Genomic DNA, 21,051 nt, shown 5'->3' on the forward strand with positions numbered 1-21,051 from the left:
ATTATAGTAAATAAGAAGTTTGAATGGCTATTCTAATTCTAATGAATATCTAATAAAGTATTTATTTTAATAGGGCAACTTTAATGTTTATTTAATGAAAAACCTCTGCATTCTAGGCTTTATTGATCAGTAATGAATTCATAACAGATTCAAAATTAGAATAAATAGTCCAACATCTGATAACAGAAAAATAAGAGAAAACACTAGTCATATGATGATTCAATATCATCACATTCTTCCCGTCTCTAGGAATTCAATGAATAGTCTTTCAAATAAGAAGGTATTTTGCGCTCTCTATGAGATCTTCGCAGGGTGCCATCAGGAGGCTCTTCTTCATCACTGAGGGGGAATCCTGTATTTGTTTCATCTTCATTTTCATGATAATTTTCTTGATTGTTCTCAGGCTCTGCGTGATCACCAAGGCTTGATCCTGCATTTGTATAATCTTCTTTTATCGTTATCTTCTGAATGCTCTTCTCCTCGAGGGGCAAGGTTTTTCAATGATACAGTTGTCTCTCTTCCATCACTAAGCCGTACCTTGGCATATTGTGGGGTGATTTGAAGAATATCCACCTCCTCGACCAATGGATCGAATTTACTTCTTCGTATAGGTACTTTCATTAGGACTTTGTTGAAGGGGCAAGCCAGGTTGGAAGTGCTATACCATTAGATGATTGTCTATAGTGTCGGAACATCCTATCATGTGGCGTCTCATTAGTAGCCATGCACAATAGGGATCGAATAGAATGTAGAGAATCTGGGAGCACAGATTCCCAATCAGATACATCCAATTTCTATGCTTCAATGTAAGAGACACTGTGCGCCAAATTGTACCATTTTCTCGTTCGATTTGGCCATTTCCTGGTGCGTTATAAGGTGATGACATGGAAGTGGCTACTCCTCGATTATGAAGGAATCCCTGCAGCTCTCTGGATTTGAAAGAGGTTCCATTGTCAGTATGTACATAAGAAGGTAAACCAATGTGGTGAACAAGTTCAAGGCACTGAATTACAGTTGATGAATTCATATTCGGACAAGGGTATGCAAACGGAAACCTAGAGTACTCATCAATTATTGTCAACAAATATTTGTTTTTAGTTTTTGATGGAAGAGGACCCTTGAGTCCATGCTAATCTTTCAAATGGATGTGTCGCCTTTATGAGAGTACATTCAATTTCTTGAAAAATTGAGGGTTTATGGCATTACATGTTTGACATGAAGAAGTCATTTTTCTGACATCCTCAACTGAATAGGGTAAATTATGAGTTCTTACCCAATGAATCATTCTGGTCACTCCAGGGTGACACAAGTCACAGTGTAGGGAGTGTAATTTATCGGTTTGAGTTGCATTACACACTCTGGAAAGTGCATCTGCTACTTGGTTGTCCTTTCCTGGTCTGTAAATTATTTTGTAATTGTAGCATGACATCTCCAATCGCCATCGTTGTATTTTTTCATTTTTTATTTTATTTCGATGAGTCATATCAAACATGAATGATACAGAGCGCTGGTCAGCGCCGAAGATGAAGAAGTTTTAGTAGATTTGCAGACATTTTTCCAATGACCTATTTTCTGGCATTTTTCGCATGAGTCATTTAGTGCAGGGCACTGCTGATGTGTTTTATGTCGCTGACGACCACAAAAATAACATTTTTGAAAACTTGAGCTTCCAGTCTTTACAGCTGACAAATTTGTTTCTTTACATGAATTTTCTGAAGAATTATTTGAAGTGGCATTAAGAATTATTTCAGAAGAGTAAGAAGCTGATTGATTTCTGGCAGATTCCAAGGCACGTGCTTTTTCAATAGCTTCATCAAGAGTTAGCTTGTCAAACTCCAAAAGTCTCAGTCTTATCTGATGAGAGCTGAGGCCCCAGATAAATGAATCACGAATGTATGTTTTCCTATGAGTTTCAGAATCAACATCTGCAAACCCACAATTCTTACTCAGTTGTTGTAAACCTTGGTTATATTGGTCAATTGTCTCATCTGAAGACTGTTTTCTAGTTGCCAATTTATGTCTAGCGAATATTTCATTTATTGGTTTTACATATGCAGATTTTAGTGCGTCAATAGCTGAAGTATATGAATTTTTGTTGGCAATTGTTTGATAAACAGAATGAGATAGAAAGTTGGTAAGCAACCGCAACTTACTTTCATCATCGATGTCTTCTTTGTCAAAAGATGCGAAGAAATTCTCAAAAGTCTTTAGCCAGAAGTTCCATTCTTGTAGAGCTGTTGGAGAATTCGGATCACCATCAAACTTGTCTGGTTTCAAAAATTTGTCCATCGTAACGCGAATTTTCAGTTTTCGTTTCCAGTAAAGATTTGAAGATTATACATTTGTTGTTGAATAGAAATTGTGAAATAGAGAATAGAAATTGATTGACTTGTATTTTGATAAGATGAATTGATTTGATGATTTTAGATTACTGATCAATAAATTGTAATGAAAAACCTCTGCATTCTAGGCTTTATTGATCAGTAATGAATTCATAACAGATTCAAAATTAGAATAAATAGTTCAACATCTGATAACAGAAACATAAGAAGTGTCACAAAGTGAATTTTTGTGACGGATGGAGAGCCGTCGTCCAGCGTAATTTAGCGAATTTATTCTATTTTAGAATTAGAATAGGGTCGACTGCCGGATATATTTTGTTAGACTTGTAGTTGTATATGCATTATCACCATCGCCGTCAACCCCTTTAAATCATCAGCAGCGGATTCATCTAACCAGATATTTCCAGATCTTGTTTACCACTCTGAGCGGCTACCGAGTCGGGTTGGTATCGCTCTTCATGAAATTTCTGGAATAGAAATATTGTTTACAGGCCTGAATTAGTGTAGCAATTAGTATCATTGTCATCATTTGCTGCACCCTTAACATCAGTAGCAGCTGAGTCAAACCCTGTCACATGACCAGTGGCGTGATCGTCTTTTCAGACTCTCATTGGTCAGGAAGCTCTTTTCCCCCGGCCTCCTAATTTTCAGCAACCCGGTGCAGCTTCATGAAGACCTGGGAGAGGGCAGTTGTTCGGTGAACGGGTTTGTGTACGGCTGCGTTCCGAGCGGCGCTCCTATTAGTGGTGTACTAGAGGGTTAATATTCTATTCTGTATTTTAGTGAATGGAATATTGTATGTCGAATTGCTGACTGTATTTGAAGATAGAACTTCCTGGGGGATTTTCTTTCTTGTTGGTTATTTTTCCTAAATTCGTATCACTGGGGTGACGAGTTATCCTTGGTTTTGAACCTGTAAGGGATCTCAAGTTTGTGCTACAAATAGTTGAGTGGGGAATTTAGCTAGGCTCCTATAGCAGATTATTTTTGAGGGCTTAATTTATAAGTCTCGACTCTGTCGCTTCGCGACGTTTTTAATTAACTTATAATACAGGAAGTGAGGATCGGTTCGCTATTCTCCGTATCAGTATCCACGTCGATTCAGGTAATCGTATGTCAGGACTGGTAGTCCATATATTTTTCCTTCTCTGTAGTAAGGTGGCCTTTAGTTTAAAGAGTAATTTTTCTCTATTGAATTTTTATTCTTGTAGGGAAATCCCTGTCCTTTTTAAGAATAGTTTTTCTCAATTAATTTTTATTCTTGTGGGAAAATCCCTGTTCCTTTTGAGAATAGTTTTCTCGATTAATTTTTATCCTTGTAGAGGGATTATTATCATTTATAGTGAGTTTTCCTTGCTTAATTTTCATACTATAGAGTGGCCCTGTCACAGATTAGCCCTTAATAACCGGCGCGCAGTCACCAGATTAGCGCGGAAATCCTGTTTAGCAGTTTCAGAATTGCTGAAAATCCTTTCGCAGCTGCAGGCTCGCGATTCAGAAGTCTACACCTAAAACCTTATCCTCTAAGCTTTAATTACCACGCAATTGAAATTGATATACTGTATTTAGCTAGCAGGTCCAGCTTGCTGAGAGCTAGAGCACAATTCTCAGATTGCGGATTATTGAGCAGATATTTATTTGCTGTAGAGAATAATAATCTTATTATTGATTCTCTGTTCCCTATACCCTATACCGTATACCTCATACCCTGCACCCTATTCTCTAAACCACATCCCGGGCTTGCAGGTACAGCTTGCTCGCCGTCAATTCGCAGTTGGTCCAGATTGCGTACTACCTTTATAAATAGAATTATTGGTAGGGATCTGATAGTCAGATCCGTCTCCTTGTATAGGGTTATCTTAATCTCCATTAACACCCACCCTGTATTCCAAAGGCCGAGGGCCGAATCGGCCAGCAACGGCACAGGCAAACACTCTTCCCCTGAAAGTAAAAATCTCGCGAAAGAAGCAGAGGGTAAAGAATCAGGATAGAGGGAGAAGTGTAGGTCCGGTATCTCCACCTGTCAGTACGGCTACTGACCCCGACCCATATCCGACTGTAGCTAGTCCGCGTTGTAGCAATACTTCGCAATTATTAGGATACCTAGAGGGTGGAATAGGTCATGCTAATAAAACTGACGTCTCCCATCGTGGGGCTAAGACGTCTGGCGCCCAAGAAAATCGCGAAGAGGGTTTAGGTGAATCCCAATCCACGATGAGTGTACACGGAGAAGAGACTACTCATCAGGATGATGAAGTCGTACAGGCGGTCCGCTGGGAGGACCTCGCGGAACGCGAAGCCGACCCCAGAGTGTCGTGGGTGTATCGGCTGAATAAGGAGGAAGCGGTCAGCTACCTAGAGAGTCTCGGCCTGTCGGCAGCGGGGACTGTGAAGGAGCTGAGGAGGAGGATGGTCGAGCACCTTCGATCCCGGACCGCTGCTGCCTCTCAACCAGGTACAGAGCCGGCACTGTCCCGCTCTTCAGGCACGTATAGTCAGGGAGAAGTCTGCGACAAGGTAAGAAGTTGGAATTTACATTTTGATGGTGTATCGGATGCTCCCAGTTTCATCGAGAGGCTCGCGGAACTCCAGGGCGCATATGGGATCTCTGGGGAGCAATCTCTTATAGCCCTGCCGGAGCTGATGGAGGGAGGGGCCCTACTTTGGATGCGGAATCGTCGCTCCCAGTGGAGGACGTGGGCTGATTTTGTAGAGGCATTTAAACTCCGTTATTATCCTCATTCTTATAGTAACGACCTTGAGAGTCAGATCATTGTAAGGAAGCAGAGGGAGGGCGAACCGGCTGATGAGTATGCCGAAGCCTTGCTTACCCTAATGAGACGGTTAGGTAGTTATGAGGGGGAAAGGATGCTTCAAAGATTGTATTTAAATTTATTACCACGGTATAAATTATATGTTCGTAGTGTAGGGGTTAAAAATGTAGATGAGTTGTTAGATGTAACCAGAGAGTATGAGGCGATTCGTGCCGAAGAGAGAAACGGGAGGTTATCTCTGAAAAACACGAAAAGTGAAGAACAAAAACGGAGTGATTTTCAGTCTAAAGCCGCACCGAAAACGCGAGAAAATAAGGTAGGAGAAATCCAAGAGCCTAAGTGTTGGAATTGTGATAAAGTAGGGCATTGGAAGTCGAGTTGTCCCGAAATTTCTAGTTGTCAAAAGTGTAGAGAAATTTTTGATTATTGTAAATGTGTCTCACAAACCAATAAGATATCAGGAATCGCTGTAGTGAAGTCATCACATGTTTTAAGTATGAGGTCGAAGTTGGGGGATGAGCGCATTTTTATTGATGTAGAAATTGCAGGGCAAAAATTTATTGCACTATTAGATATGGGAGTAGAGGTATCCTGTATTAGTGGGAGAGCTCTTAAAGTGTTAGAGCAAGTAGGGTGTGTTAGAAAAGAAAATTGTAGTCATCATGAAATATTAACTAATGGGAAGTATAATAATTTTTCCACGAAAATTATAACTAATTTAAAAGTAGAAAATATTTTAGTTTCATTTCAACCGGTAGTTGTAGAGGGGCTTTCCCACGATGTGTCATTGGGTATGTCATTTATGAAGCATCATAATATGAATATTCAAATGCGTGATAAAATTGTAGAGTGGGAACCTAGTATAGTAGATAATGGAGTAACATGTAGCTTAAAGCGTGAAGGGATGTCTAAGTCTTGTATCTCAAAAGTTGCTACAGTAGCTAGCGAGAGACGGGAGAGTGAGAGTGATGGAGATGGGATTTATGTCCATGTGGGAGTAGGTGGAATGGATCTCAATGCTTTAATTGATACGACGACAGATAAAACATTTATCTCTTCTGAAGTAGCTAACCGTCTTGGAGTAGAGGGGGAGCCCATATTACCGGTTATCGTTTGTGGGAAAAATTATAATTGGAAGGTATCTATCACATCTAATATAAAATCGCGAATGGTTTTAGGATTGAAAAATCTCCGTGATATGAGAGCTGTAATAGAGTTACAGCCTCATGGTATTCGCTTGAGGAGTAGGGATGTTGAGGGGGAATTATCAGTTGTCTCCGGGATGGAGAAGGTAGATAAACCCCCTGTAAGAAAACTTGAAAAGTTTTCACCTATCTCTGAAGAAGCTCCTGTAAGTGGGAAAAAAGTAAAACTCCATAAAAGAGTTGAATCTATTAAACTTTATCCCTGTCCTAAAAATATAGAGAAGCAGGGGAATGCTTTAAATATTAAGAATAGGCAGGATATAGTTGTGGTACGGGATGTACTGTCACGGTTTCCTCATATAGAGGGGGGCGAGTTGAATAGAGTTAACTCAGGTTGTAGTGTAGCTCATTCAATTGAAAATCGCCATAGCGGTAGCGAATTTAGTGGGAAAGGAAAATTGAAAACCCGATCCGAGATAAGGAGATCAGGGGGGAATGATTTTGGTAACAATTCATTGTATTCCAGCGGTCAACAGTACAGGAGCTGATGGAGAAGAGCGAAAGGAGTAGGTAGACTCCTAATGTGTTCCATATGAGGGGTGAATGGTTCTCTTTTCATCTTTCATCTTTTTCTCCTTTTTCTTTTCATTCTTCACAGGTGCTGCGCCGTTTTACTTTTCCTTTCCTTTCAGATTATTATACAGCTGCTTTCAGCCAGGGGCTGTCGTTATCGGTGTTATCGGGAGATAACAAGCGATGAGGTCTATTGCTAATTGCAGTTATAATAGTTGGAGCAACAGGTTGTTTCTTTTTCAGCGTTAGGTCATGCTTATCTTGTGGCTTGGGAAGCCTGACCTACTGCACTAATTATTCTTCTTTTCAGCTTCGAGGAGTCAACCGGTACCTCGGATGCTGTATTTTCTTCTCATCGCCAACCCTCCCCCCCTCCTTAGTAGGAGTGGGGTGTCACAAAGTGAATTTTTGTGACGGATGGAGAGCCGTCGTCCAGCGTAATTTAGCGAATTTATTCTATTTTAGAATTAGAATAGGGTCGACTGCCGGATATATTTTGTTAGACATGTAGTTGTATATGCATTATCACCATCGCCGTCAACCCCTTTAAATCATCAGCAGCGGATTCATCTAACCAGATATTTCCAGATCTTGTTTACCACTCTGAGCGGCTACCGAGTCGGGTTGGTATCGCTCTTCATGAAATTTCTGGAATAGAAATATTGTTTACCGGCCTGAATTAGTGTAGCAATTAGTATCATTGTCATCATTTGCTGCACCCTTAACATCAGTAGCAGCTGAGTCAAACCCTGTCACATGACCAGTGGCGTGATCGTCTTTTCAGACTCTCATTGGTCAGGAAGCTCTTTTCCCCCGGCCTGCTAATTTTCAGCGACCCGGTGCAGCTTCATGAAGACCTGGGAGAGGGCAGTTGTTCGGTGAACGGGTTTGTGTACGGCTGCGTTCCGAGCGGCGCTCCTAATAGTGGTGTACTAGAGGGTTAATATTCTATTCTGTATTTTAGTGAATGGAATATTGTATGTCGAATTGCCGACTGTATTTGAAGATAGAACTTCCTGGGGGATTTTCTTTCTTGTTGGTTATTTTTCCTAAATTCGTATCACTGGGGGTGAACGAGTTATCCTTGGTTTTGAACCTGTAAGGGATCTCAAGTTTGTGCTACAAATAGTTGAGTGGGGAATTTAGCTAGGCTCCTATAGCAGATTATTTTTGAGGGCTTAATTTATAAGTCTTGACTCTGTCGCTTCGCGACGTTTTTAATTAACTTATAATACGGGAAGTGAGGATCGGTTCGCTATTCTCCGTATCAGTATCCACGTTGATTCAGGTAATCGTATGTCAGGACTGGTAGTCCGTATATTTTTCCTTCTCTGTAGTAAGGTGGCCTTTAGTTTAAAGAGTAATTTTTCTCTATTGAATTTTTATTCTTGTAGGGAAATCCCTGTCCTTTTTAAGAATAGTTTTTCTCAATTAATTTTTATTCTTGTGGGAAAATTCCTGTTCCTTTTGAGAATAGTTTTCTCGATTAATTTTTATCCTTGTAGAGGGATTATTATCATTTATAGTAAGTTTTCCTTGCTTAATTTTCATACTATAGAGTGGCCCTGTATTTTAAATTCGCTTAGCAGTTTCTGACTTGCTGTAATACCTAGTAGGAAATTCCAATCATTTCCTTGAGAACTCAGGTACAGCTTGAGTTCGTCCTTGTCGAAGTTGGTAGACTGCGACGTCCTTTCTCTTTCTTTCTCTTCACTTTCCCTATTCTAAAATCCTTCTAGCTCTCAGGTACAGCTTGAGGACTTCCTCGCCGAAGTTTCTAGACTGTGGCATCCTTTCTCTTAATTCTTCCTGTGTTAAAATCCTTCCTGATCTCAGTTCCAGATTCGAGATCGTCCTAGTCGCGGGTTTTCAGACCCGCGAATCCTTTCTAAAATTCTTAGAAACCTGTCTTCTTTAATAGCAAATATTATTTGCTGGTTTTCCCTGTGGAAAATTCACGAATTTTCCCGTGATCTCAGTTGCAAATTAGAGATCGATCTTGTGGTAGTCCTTAGACTGGCAATTACTTAGAAAAGTCTATTGAAATCTTTTCCTGAATTAGGAGTCTCTGACTCGATATTTTCCTTGTGGAAAATCCTGGAAAAATCCTTTCCTACCCTGACAACGACAGACTGTTGTCTTCCAGATATTATTCTACAGACTGTGTCTGTGAAAAATCTTTTCTATCCTCTCATAATAGTCGACATACTGACTATTAATTTAAAAGCGTTTCGGACGATTGAGAGCGATTCCCATACCCTTAAGGGCAGTCACAGATTAGCCCTTAATAACCGGCGCGCAGTCACCAGATTAGCGCGGAAATCCTGTTTAGCAGTTTCAGAATTGCTGAAAATCCTTTCGCAGCTGCAGGCTCGCGATTCAGAAGTCTACACCTAAAACCTTATCCTCTAAGCTTTAATTACCACGCAATTGAAATTGATATACTGTATTTAGCTAGCAGGTCCAGCTTGCTGAGAGCTAGAGCACAATTCTCAGATTGCGGATTATTGAGCAGATATTTATTTGCTGTAGAGAATAATAATCTTATTATTGATTCTCTGTTCCCTATACCCTATACCGTATACCTCATACCCTGCACCCTATTCTCTAAACCACATCCCGGGCTTGCAGGTACAGCTTGCTCGCCGTCAATTCGCAGTTGGTCCAGATTGCGTACTACCTTTATAAATAGAATTATTGGTAGGGATCTGATAGTCAGATCCGTCTCCTTGTATAGGGTTATCTTAATCTCCATTAACACCCACCCTGTATTCCAAAGGCTGAGGGCCGAATCGGCCAGCAACGGCACGGGCAAACACTCTTCCCCTGAAAGTAAAAATCTCGCGAAAGAAGCAGAGGGTAAAGAATCAGGATAGAGGGAGAAGTGTAGGTCCGGTATCTCCACCTGTCAGTACGGCTACTGACCCCGACCCATATCCGACTGTAGCTAGTCCGCGTTGTAGCAATACTTCGCAATTATTAGGATACCTAGAGGGTGGAATAGGTCATGCTAATAGAAGAAAAACACTAGTCATATGATGATTCAATATCATCACAGTTTAATTATGAAAAATAACTACTAGTAGGCCTACCCTAATATATTCAAAATAAGCATGACCAGTTTCTAATTATGTCATTGTCAAGAGAGTCCTTATTGAAAATGTCGAAACTAATCATGTTTCATTTTGGAATATCACTAGGGTACTAGTTACCTTCAAAATTATTGATAGATATTTATCCATTTTAAAATAGGCTATGTGTTTTTTAAAGTACCATAACAGAACCTGTTTATTCTAGCAAGATATAGTTATCTCAACAATAATTATTAAAATTAGTTCGCCTGTTTGAATACACTTTGTACATGTCATATGTGTTACAGTAATCTATAATAATAATTTTTAAGATTCGTATAGCTTTTACTGGTGAGGAGTCCCTAATTGAACCTTGCCTAAAAAGGCATATTGATTTAGGCAGGCAATGGGCCTCACTATTCTTATTTAAGTATATCAGCCGGGACCGTACCTATCCAATGATCAAAAAGGGGACTGCTAAAATAAAATTGCCTAAAAAACGTTTACAATATTTATTTCTCTTGGTGTAATATAACCCGTAGATTCCAAAAATGCCAAAAGTAAAGCACTCATTTATTAATTTGAATTTTTTTTTCGATAGAGCTTCAATAGGCCTTTGAAGTTGAATATGGTACTCATCGTAGGTAGGCCCACCTATACACGATGTGATTCAAAGAACATGCATCGACTCTGAAGGCAAATTGATTCTAGTTAATAAAATAATTATAATAATAATATATATTATTAATAATGGAATGCTTCTAGTTAATAAAATAATATCTTATTAATAATGAAATACAATCAGTTACTTCAAATAATTCACCCTTACAAATTTCAAGCATAGGAAATGAAAAGTTAACTCTTTGATTGACATGCCTATAAAGCATAAATTTTAGCATAATAATTGAAGTAACTAATAATTGTGGAAAAGTTATCTGAGTTATAAAAAGCAATTTATTCACTTTATTGAATTAAATATCCAATAATCATTTTAGAATTACCTTTTGGACAACCCAAAAAGTTCATTACCCATAACACATAAAGCAAAATTCATGTCAAAGAACTAGTTCTTTGAATGTTACTGTTTCTGCCCGCTTGGGTGCGCTGCAATCGATTCTGCTTCTGCCCGTTACGAAAACACAGCTTTAGATGTAACATCAAGAGAAAGCATAAGGAGCTCACACTTGGAAGAGAATTGACAGAGGAGCAACATGCAAAACATTTCAAACCGCTAACTGAACGACTGGGAAAAATTATTGAGACTCTTCAGATTCCTGCAGCCCAGCAGCAACCACCTCCAGCTCAGCAACAAGCACCTCCAGCTCAGCAACAGCTACTGGCTCAACCATTAGCAGAACAACATCAGCTTATACCACCTACACTGCCAACAACACCAATCCGACCCAGGCATGTTTGACATACATTACCACCACAACTTGAAGTTGTTGAGGAGCAGGAGGAGGAGGAGTCACCAACCTATGAATCATTTGGAGAAGCAGTATTCTCCACTCTGGCTCCAAGTACTTCAGCAGTTGCAAGAAAATCATTGTCTGAGGCTAGGAGTGATGATGATGATGATGAGGAGGAGGAGGAGGAGGAGGAGGATATTGAGGCAGTGTTGAATAACAGCAGTCCTAAGGAAGTGTACAACATTTATACTCAGAGTGGATTGAGTGGAACCAAAGTGGGTCCATATGTTTATAGAGTGATTTTGAATGATAGTAGTGCAGATACTACATTTGGACCAAGGTTGGAAACAAGAGTACTATTTGGGTAGTAGGCATCTAACCTTTGGAAGTGATGGCTCAAAGATTGAACTGACTGACCCTGCAGATGAAGAACATAAAATGATTTTTGATGCAACAGCTGGACTATATGAGCTGATTTTTAAAAAGAAGCCTAACAATCAACTTGTTACGTCACCTGACTCAAATGCATACAAACACATTCTGTATTTGACTAATTTGTATAGAAAAAAACTATGACCCAGTTGGACATATTATAAACTCCAATGATGCCAAGTACAAGAAGACAATTTACTCACTGATAAGGAATGGTAAGCATAGTGGGAGAGGACTGGTGACACCATTTAATATGGTAGCAAACAATCGAACTAAGATTGAGTATGTCTACTACAATGATCCCAACGAGTTGGTGGACAGACTAAGACTGTTGGATCAGTCCAAGGCAGTTGGCAACACTGGACATGAGAATGAAATCAATTCAATTCTAGAAGAGTTGGTGGAAGGCGGCTATATAGTTGGTAACCCTGCATACTAGCTTTGCTATATAAGAGACCTAATATGTATATACATAATAGTTGAGCTATGGATTCTGTGGGAAACATTAATGCACGCTATAGAAGTTTGATAAATTTAGCACATCCAGGTGCTGATAGAGATGCTGTTAACTTTGCAAAATGTAGAGAACTGATTTCAATGTGGCTGCCAAAGACAAGGGACAATACCACATCACAGGTATTTACAAGTCTCAATGATTCAATACTTACTGATATGCTGGATCCAATTAAGCCTACTAATGGAGTGAACAATCGATATCTTGAGAAGAGGCTGATTGAGTTTGCTGGTAAAATGTTTACATTGTATTTAGACATTGTGTTAGATCCAGAAAATGCTAAAACTATCAAGGGATTGCCACCTGATGAAATGAAGAAAAGTTTCATAGATCTTATGGGATTACCGGAACCACCACCTGCAACACCACCTAAAACATCATTGCCACCAGCACAAACATCGCCCACACCAAAAAGTATAAAACCAGCTGCTAAAGCCATTAAGAAGCTTTAGATGACTGGATGTAAGAGAGTGAGGAGGTACCAAGGGAGAGGGGTACTATCATCAATTGAAAAACTGCCAGTTCAATAGTTAAAAATAGTGCTGGCACTATAGTTAATAAAGCAATTGACATTCTGCCTGTTGAACTTCACATCCCCGGTTACCAGTACTGTGGACCAGGTACAAAGCTAGAGAAGCAGTTGGCAAGAGGCGATCCAGGTATAAATAGTCTTGATTGAGCCTGCAAAGAGCACGACATTGCCTACTCCAAAAATAGTGATACAGCAAGCAGAGCAAAGGCTGACAACATCTTGGCAGATCGAGCTTGGAGTGTGGTAAACTCTTCAGATGCAGGAGTACTTGAGAAGGCTGCATCACTAGCAGTCACCAACATCATCACCACCAAATGATGGGAAATGCTCTGAAAATGGTCGAAATAAAATGTATAGTGAGGTTTTGAAGACAGCAAGCAAAAATATAACTGAGGGAAATAAAGATAGGAAAGGGAGAGTTCTGCTACTGACCACAGAGCATGGCTTAAAAATAAAGGAAATAAATCAAGTTAGGATTCCAGGCTATTCACTGAGATCAGAATTTTGTAGAATAGCTCATAGAAGTGGTGGTGTATGTATATTCACTAGCAATGCTAAACATACCCAAACTTATGAACTGGATTTTGTTAAGAGATTTTCTGTTGAGATGGATTTAGAGGTGATGGGACTAAGGTTAAAAATTGATGATCGATTTGAGGTAGCAGTGTTAGGTATCTATAGGTCACCAAATGGAGACTGGCAAAAATTTTGTGAGCTGCTCCATACACTTTTGGAAATTACAACCGCTTGTTTCACAAATGTTATAGTAGTAGGAGATTTCAATACCGATTCTGCCAGGCAGGATAAAATGACAGAGGATATTAGAGATATTATTAATATGAATAATTTAGAAATTAAGGTACACAAATATACAAGAGTAACTCGAACTTCACAGACAATTATTGATAATATTCTCACAAATATAGAAGGTTGTAATGTCAGGTTAGGGAGCTCAGATCTATCAGATCATAACTACACTAGAGTCCCAATTAACTGAGTTAATCGGGACCACTACAACCTCGGATAGTCAAATACTCGGTTAACACAGAGGGCCTAATCTAAATAAGGGGTTAAGGAAATCAAATAAAAATACATACCATGTGATGTACACCAACATGAACTATATTCAAAACCACACAACTAGATAATAGTAGTACATACTTTAAAGTATTAAAAAGTTACAAAGGTTTGAAAAAATCTTTGACAGTTCTTTGTGTAATCGAACTGCTTCACTTCTAAGCTGCCAAACTGACCTTGACCTTGGCCGATCCGAGGCTCGGTTAACATGGAACCTTGGTTGACTGAGACTCGGTTAATCGAGACTCTAGTGTATCAAATTTTAGATTTTAAGTTGCAGGGCCAGAATCCAAGCAGAAAAAAAACTTTTGTGAAAGAAATTCAGCAATATGAGCTAGGAAATATAAATTGTTTGAAGCAGGAACTGCTTCAAGAAAATTGGAGTAGTGTTTATAACAGTTGTAACCTAAATTACAAATATAAGCAATTCATTGATACTCTAAGATTTCATATTAGTGTATGCTGTCCGATAAAAAAAGTCAAAGTAAAAAGTAAATTAAACAAAGTAGATGAATGGATAACTGAAGATATTCTTACTCAAAGAAATATTGTAAGGGAAGCTTATGAGGAATTTAAATTAGTGAGGGATATTCCGAGTGAAGTCAAATACAAATGTCTAAAGAAAAACTATGCAAAAGAAGTGAGGAAAGCTAAGTGTAAGTAAACAGCTGAAATATTAACAACTAGTACCAATTTTAACTCTGCTGTTTGGGAGGTAATTAATAGAAATAGGAGAGCAGCTCAAAAAGATACAGTTACTAATGTCCCTAGGATAATCGATGAACATGGAAATTATATGGATGATAGTATAGACATTTGTAACTTTTTCAATAAATATTATCAACAGGTTGCATATAATCTCCAAAAGTCACTGAACACTAATACTTATAATGCAACTACATTAAATGCTGAGCCAATTGAAAAGGTATTTAAATTTCATCCATTATCAAGAGATGAGTTGTCAAGAATAATAAAAAGTTTGAATAGCAAAAAAACAGTAGGATTGGATGGGGTCTCAAGCAAAATTTTAAAAGAATGTGAAAATGAATTACTGGACCCTTTATTGCATCTCCTTAATACTTCACTAGAGCAGGGTATTTTCCCTGATGATCTGAAACAAGGAAAAATTTTGCCAATTTTCAAGAGCGGTGATTCTGAGAGAGTTGAAAATTATAGACCCATTAGTATTCTAAATGAAATAAGTAAAATTTTTGAAAGAGTAGTTTTAAATAGGTTATTGATGCACCTGGAAGAAATTAATTTCATATGTGATGAACAGCATGGGTTCCAGAAAGGGAAATCTACTAAGACTGCAATAGTATCCCTTGTTGAAAGACTAATAGATATAATAGATTCAGGTGAGAAGGCAGCCACAATATTTCTTGATTTATCCAAAGCTTTTGATTGTGTGAACCATAGAATATTATTGGAAATACTAAAAACTGTAGGTGTGAATGGTATAGAACTAAAATGGTTTGAATCATATCTCATAGGTAGAAACCAGTGTGTGAGCTTACCAAGGTGGATGGGAATGAAATAGTAAAAATTAAATCTCAAAAACTGGAGGTCCAGGCTGGAGTACCTCAAGGCTCAATTCTGGGTCCCTTACTGTTTCTGTTGTATGTGAACCAATTACCAAAAGAGTTAAAAGATCACAGAGCTCTGTTGTTTGCTGATAACACATCACTTATCTTTAACAATTATTTATTAGATAGTCTAGAAATAAATGCTTTTACTGGAGTACAGTCAATTGTCCAATTCTTGAAGCAAAGGCAATTAACAATAAATAGTAAGAAATGTCAATTCCTACAATTCAAAAGTAAATATAATTCAGTAGAGGATAGAGAAATGGATGTGTTTGTAGAGGAAAATGAATTGGACCAAGAAGAGAAAGTAGCATTCTTTGGAATTTTATTGGACAGGAAATTAACATGGCATCCTTACATTGAGAGGATATGTAATAAGATATCATCTGGGGTATTTGTCCTGCGGCAGCTTGCTAGGCTGAATGATAAAAAACTACTGTTAACTGCTTACCATGGACTTATACTATCTCATATTAGGTATGCTATTTTAGTATGGGGTAATTCATCTCAACAAAATATGGACAGAGTGTTTAAGATTCAAAAGAAGGCACTCAGATGTATAGAGAAAGTGAATAGGTTAGACTCTTGTAGGCCTTTATTTAAAAAGCTTGGTCTATCAACTGTGCCATCTTTGTATGTATATGAAGTTGTAATGCATGTGAAAACGAGTGGTGTGATCCAGAATTCAGATGTTCATGAGTATAATATGCGAAACAGAGCAGATTACCATATAATGGGTCACAATAGTAGGTTATTTGAACAAAAACCAGATTATATTGGTAGGAAATTTTATAACAAGCTACCTCAAATCTTGAAAAGTAATGATGATTTGAAGATTTTCAAAAAACAAATGAAAAAATATTTAGTTGATAGAGCTTTTTATAGTGTACAAGAATTCCTTTCAAACCTAAACTAGGTTGAACTACTTAGTGTTAGAATTATTATGTAATAAAATGACTTGTCTTATACTCCATGACTGGAGTCTTTAGGACGTAATCTAAGAAAAAAAAATCATGAAGGCCAAAGCAAAGTTTGGGGGAGGAGCAAGAAGTTGTAAGAAGAAGAATTCCAGAAAAAGTCAGCACACATCATCCAAGAAAGGTAAAGGACTTTATCTGAGACATCAGCAGACATCGTCCAAGAAAGGTAAAGGTCTTTATCTGAGACGTCAACAGGGGACAGGAAACGGGGCACGCCACCATTGTCAATGCAGAAGATGATGATTGCTCTGCCTGACCGAGCACTCACCGATGCAGACCTCTACAAGTATGTGTGTCATCTAAAGCTGAAACACTTTCGAGGAGTGTTCATGCGGGATGTCCTACCATTGGATGGACCCTTGAGACAAGAGTGTGGTATCATCAACCTGGATACCAGCAGTGGAGCAGGCACACATTGGGTGTGCTATGTGAAAAAGGATGTCACCCAATACTTTGATGGATTCGGCAACCTGAGACCACCGCAGGAGTTTATTGACTACATGCATCAAGAACTGGAGCCAGCATCAAGGATCGAGTATAACTATGAGCAGAAGCAGGAGGATCTATACTCACATATCTGTGGACATTTGTGTTTGAAGTTCTTGATTGATAATAATTAAAATTGATTAATACCACAATCTGTCCATCTATATTTCTTTTACCCTTTACTCTTAGTATATAAGGCTGATGAAGGGAAATTGATAGTCATTGTATAAATGTATATTGAGCAGGCAACATCATGATGCTCTATTTTGGAGGTAAAACATCAGTTCTGGAGAGCAAGTATTTTCCACCACTTGATGTGAGCAGTGGTGACTGGGAAATTGGATTAACAGGCTTTACAAGTTATAACTCAATACCAAATGTTGAGGAAGGTTTTAACAATGTACTACATTTTTATGCAAGTAATAGAATTCCTAAGAAGGGTGACACTAGTGCAGAGATAACACATGACGAGCTTCAGAGTATGGCAAAATCAAAGTTTCATAGGTACTGGAATAGTGTGATCTCCAAACATAAACCTGGGGAATCTGATGAGGATGAAGATGAGGAGGTTATTGGTAAAAGATGTACAAGGGCTACTACTACTACTACTACCAGTAAAGATTTGGTTATGCATTATGTATCATTACCAACAGGTAGTTTTGAATTTACCACAATTGCTGACTTGCTTGCACAAAGGCTGTTGGAGCATGATATTGAATTCCAGACAACTATAGATCCATCAACCTTGAAGAGTTTAGTTTTGAGCACTGCTAAGCTGGATTTCAGTCCATCAAATTTAATAGGAAAGCTGTTAGGATTTACTAATACTCAAACAATAGAGGCCAACACGTCTACTAGAAGTGATACTACTGTACAAATCAGTAGACCTAATGTGATACGTGTCACATGTAACATTGTTACTGGATCCTACTCCAATGGAATTAAAGATCACATGATCTATGAGTTTTACCCTAATGTTGATCCTGGGTATAAATTGGTGGTGACTGTGCAGAATGTAATCTATTTACCTGTAGATGTCAAGCAGATTGGTAGCATTACACTGCAGGTAGTTGACGAGAACGGACATCTGATAAATAATAGAGGAGAGGAGATTAATATAGCTCTGCATCTAAGACAACGCAAGTGAAATGGTGTTGTTATTTGAAAAGTGGAATCAAGGATTGGATATGGAGGCTGCAGTCCATCCTCCTCCTTCTTCTCTCCATCATCATCCTCCTTCACCTATAAAAGAAGATAAAAGGAAACAAGGATTCATTCAGCATTCAACCTCGGTGAGGTTAACATCAAGGAGCATTGAGTATTTGAAGGAACGAGGCTGTCAAGTTATACAATAGAAGAAATGGGAGTTTTGGATGTGACACGACAAGGACCTTCGTCAGACGACAGTATCATTGGCTATGACTATCATTCTCATGCCCCCTATACCACAAGCTTCAATGCCAATGATAAAGTGAGGATACCAATCCAGCAACAGGACATTTACACACTACCATCAGAGAGCTATCTACATCTAGAGTATACTGTGCTTGGAGCTGGCAATGCTGCTGTGGCTGGATCACCATGTGTGTCTGGATTCTTTGCCAATCTGTTTTCAGAGATATGCTATGAAATCAATGGTGTGGAGGTGGACAGCATACGTAATCCAGGTATCACCAGTCTGATGAAGAATGCTATGACATTTGAGCGAGATGAACGGCTGGCTACAAGTTTAGTTCAACCACTGGTTTTGCCAATTTTGCTGCAGATGGTACAAAAATGGATGTACCTCTACAATACCTGCTAGGCTTTGCCGAAGACTATAGACAGATTCTGTTGAATGTGAAACAAGAGCTGATGTTGAGAGTCAATCCTAATTTCAATGACTGTGTGAGTGTTGCCGGTGCTAATGTTACAATCACAAAGCTTTTGTGGAGAATACCATATTTAGAAGTGGCTGATGATGTAAGAATGCGTCTGCTACAGATTGTGCAGAATGACACACCAATCAGTATACCATTTCGACATTGGGAATTGTACGAGTACCAAACCTTGCCGCAAAGTACAAAACATACATGGACTGTCAAGTCAACAACTCAGCATGAGAAGCCACGCTACATTGTAGTTGGCCTGCAGACTGCATGACGAGGTGTAGCAGCAGCTAACAGTACAAAATTTAACAAGTGTAGTATGAAGGATATTCGAGTGTTTTTAAACAACAAATACTACCCATATGAGAGCATTGATGGTGATGATAATCGCATCTACAACATATATGCAGCTTTCAATGGAGTCTACAATCATGATAATGCTCGCTCATCTAAACCTCTGCTTGAAACAGGAGCTATAAGCACTGATAATATAATGTTGTTTGCCTTCGATTGCTCCCGCCAAAATGAGTCACTCAAAACTGGAAGTATCGATGTGAGGATTGAGTTTGAAGTTACTACCAACATACCCACCAATACACGAGCCTACTGCCTAATGATTCATGAAATGATCAAAGAGTACCGACCATTGACTGGTCTAGTATAGTCAGCATAGAGAGAATATAAAATTCTTATGATCTGGATTGTGCAGCTCATTCTTATGTGGAGCATTGAGTGATACAGTCATGTTCAAGTCCGCTACTGTTACCTTCTCTACTAAGGAAGATGGAGAGATAAGTGAAGGAGAGGATGTGTTAGACAAACCGTTGATGAAGGATGATTCTACAAGTACTACAGACCTACATACTGCTTCTGATGATGGTGTGGTATTTGAGGACTGTAGTGGAGATGACAACTTTGCAACATTTACACCGAGAAGAGCTAGCAACATTTTCAGTCCACTACCACTCTACCTGATAAACTTCCAAGGATTTGAAGGACTGGGTCATGATTTCATTGTGAAGGAGATGGCAGTACTGGAACGTGATGATAATTATCATGTACCAACTCATCACTACTTTTTCGAGCCACCCTACCCAGATATGCTGTTGAAAGCTAGTGCAGTGCTTGACAACAATTGTCTACATCAAGCTAAACATGGACTAAGATGGTCAGTCAAGGGAGCCGGTCAACAACATCTTCCCTACAAAGCTCTGAAACCAATTGTTTGCGATATGATTGGTCAATGGCTGTCTGACAGCAACTTGGGACAGTCAATCAAGATCTTTGTCTATGGATATGACACAATCGCTCTATTGGACAAGCTGCTGCAGCTGGATGATAAGGAGAATATAGAGTATGTCAACTTGACATCACCCTATCTCTACTACAAGATACCGAACCTGGAGGAATCGCTGAGGACTAGCGCTGGACATGGCAGCTACTGCCCGGAGCATTACCTACTCAACTATGTGGAGTCTGTGCAGAAGAAGCTGACTGGATCAAGGAAGGAGCCTATGGATGCACCACTACTCTGCGCACTCAATATTGTGAACTCAACCCATGATTGGATTATGAAGACAATGCTGGAAGATAGATATTTTTGTTGTAACCTTTTCATGTCAATAAATAAACATTTGATTTAATTTACTGTTTTATCATTCACTTTTACCCCCACCACCACCATCATTATAGACTATATATAAGTGGAGACGTTTGTCTCTTGAACATCAGTCAATCGCTAACTGTTGACAATGTCATACTTTAGAGGTTATGTTCTGTTTGGCAATAGCCAACGAGTACCTTTGGATACTATATACAGTCTCAAGTATAGTGAAGTAGCTGTTGTAAATTTGGATAAAGTCTATAATTGGCGAAATGAGGATGTCAAGATTGAATTAATCTTTGATGATCATTCATCCCGAAAGTATTGGTGTGAATTTGAATGCAGTGACAAGAGTCTAACTCTTATCAGCAACAACAGGAAGGTGACCTTTGCAGGATTCTCATACTGCAGAGATGATGGATGTGTGAAGAGATTCAGAGTTACAGAGGGCTGTTCAGGAGACCCTGCTCTACTAATATCTATCTACAGTGCTGCTTTTCGGGATACTGTACAAACTGATGGAGTATGCAGCATTTCAGAACGAGAGGAAAGGTCAGCAGAGGTCTATCAGGAGACCACAAAATATAGAAGAGGATTTTCAATGACTAATATATATATATTCTGTTTTATAATGGAAAATAAATGTATATGGGAAGAAT

General features: G+C 38.8%; 1 protein-coding gene across 1 annotated transcript in view; it reads right to left on the reverse strand.

Moving 5' to 3' along the window:
• The window catches only part of LOC120352756 (protein chibby homolog 1), a 68,447-nt gene that overhangs the window by 37,713 nt on the left and 9,683 nt on the right, over nt 1-21,051 (reverse strand).

This window comes from Nilaparvata lugens, chromosome 8, assembly GCF_014356525.2.
Source record: "Nilaparvata lugens isolate BPH chromosome 8, ASM1435652v1, whole genome shotgun sequence".
In the NCBI taxonomy this organism is placed as follows: Eukaryota; Metazoa; Arthropoda; class Insecta; order Hemiptera; family Delphacidae; genus Nilaparvata; species Nilaparvata lugens.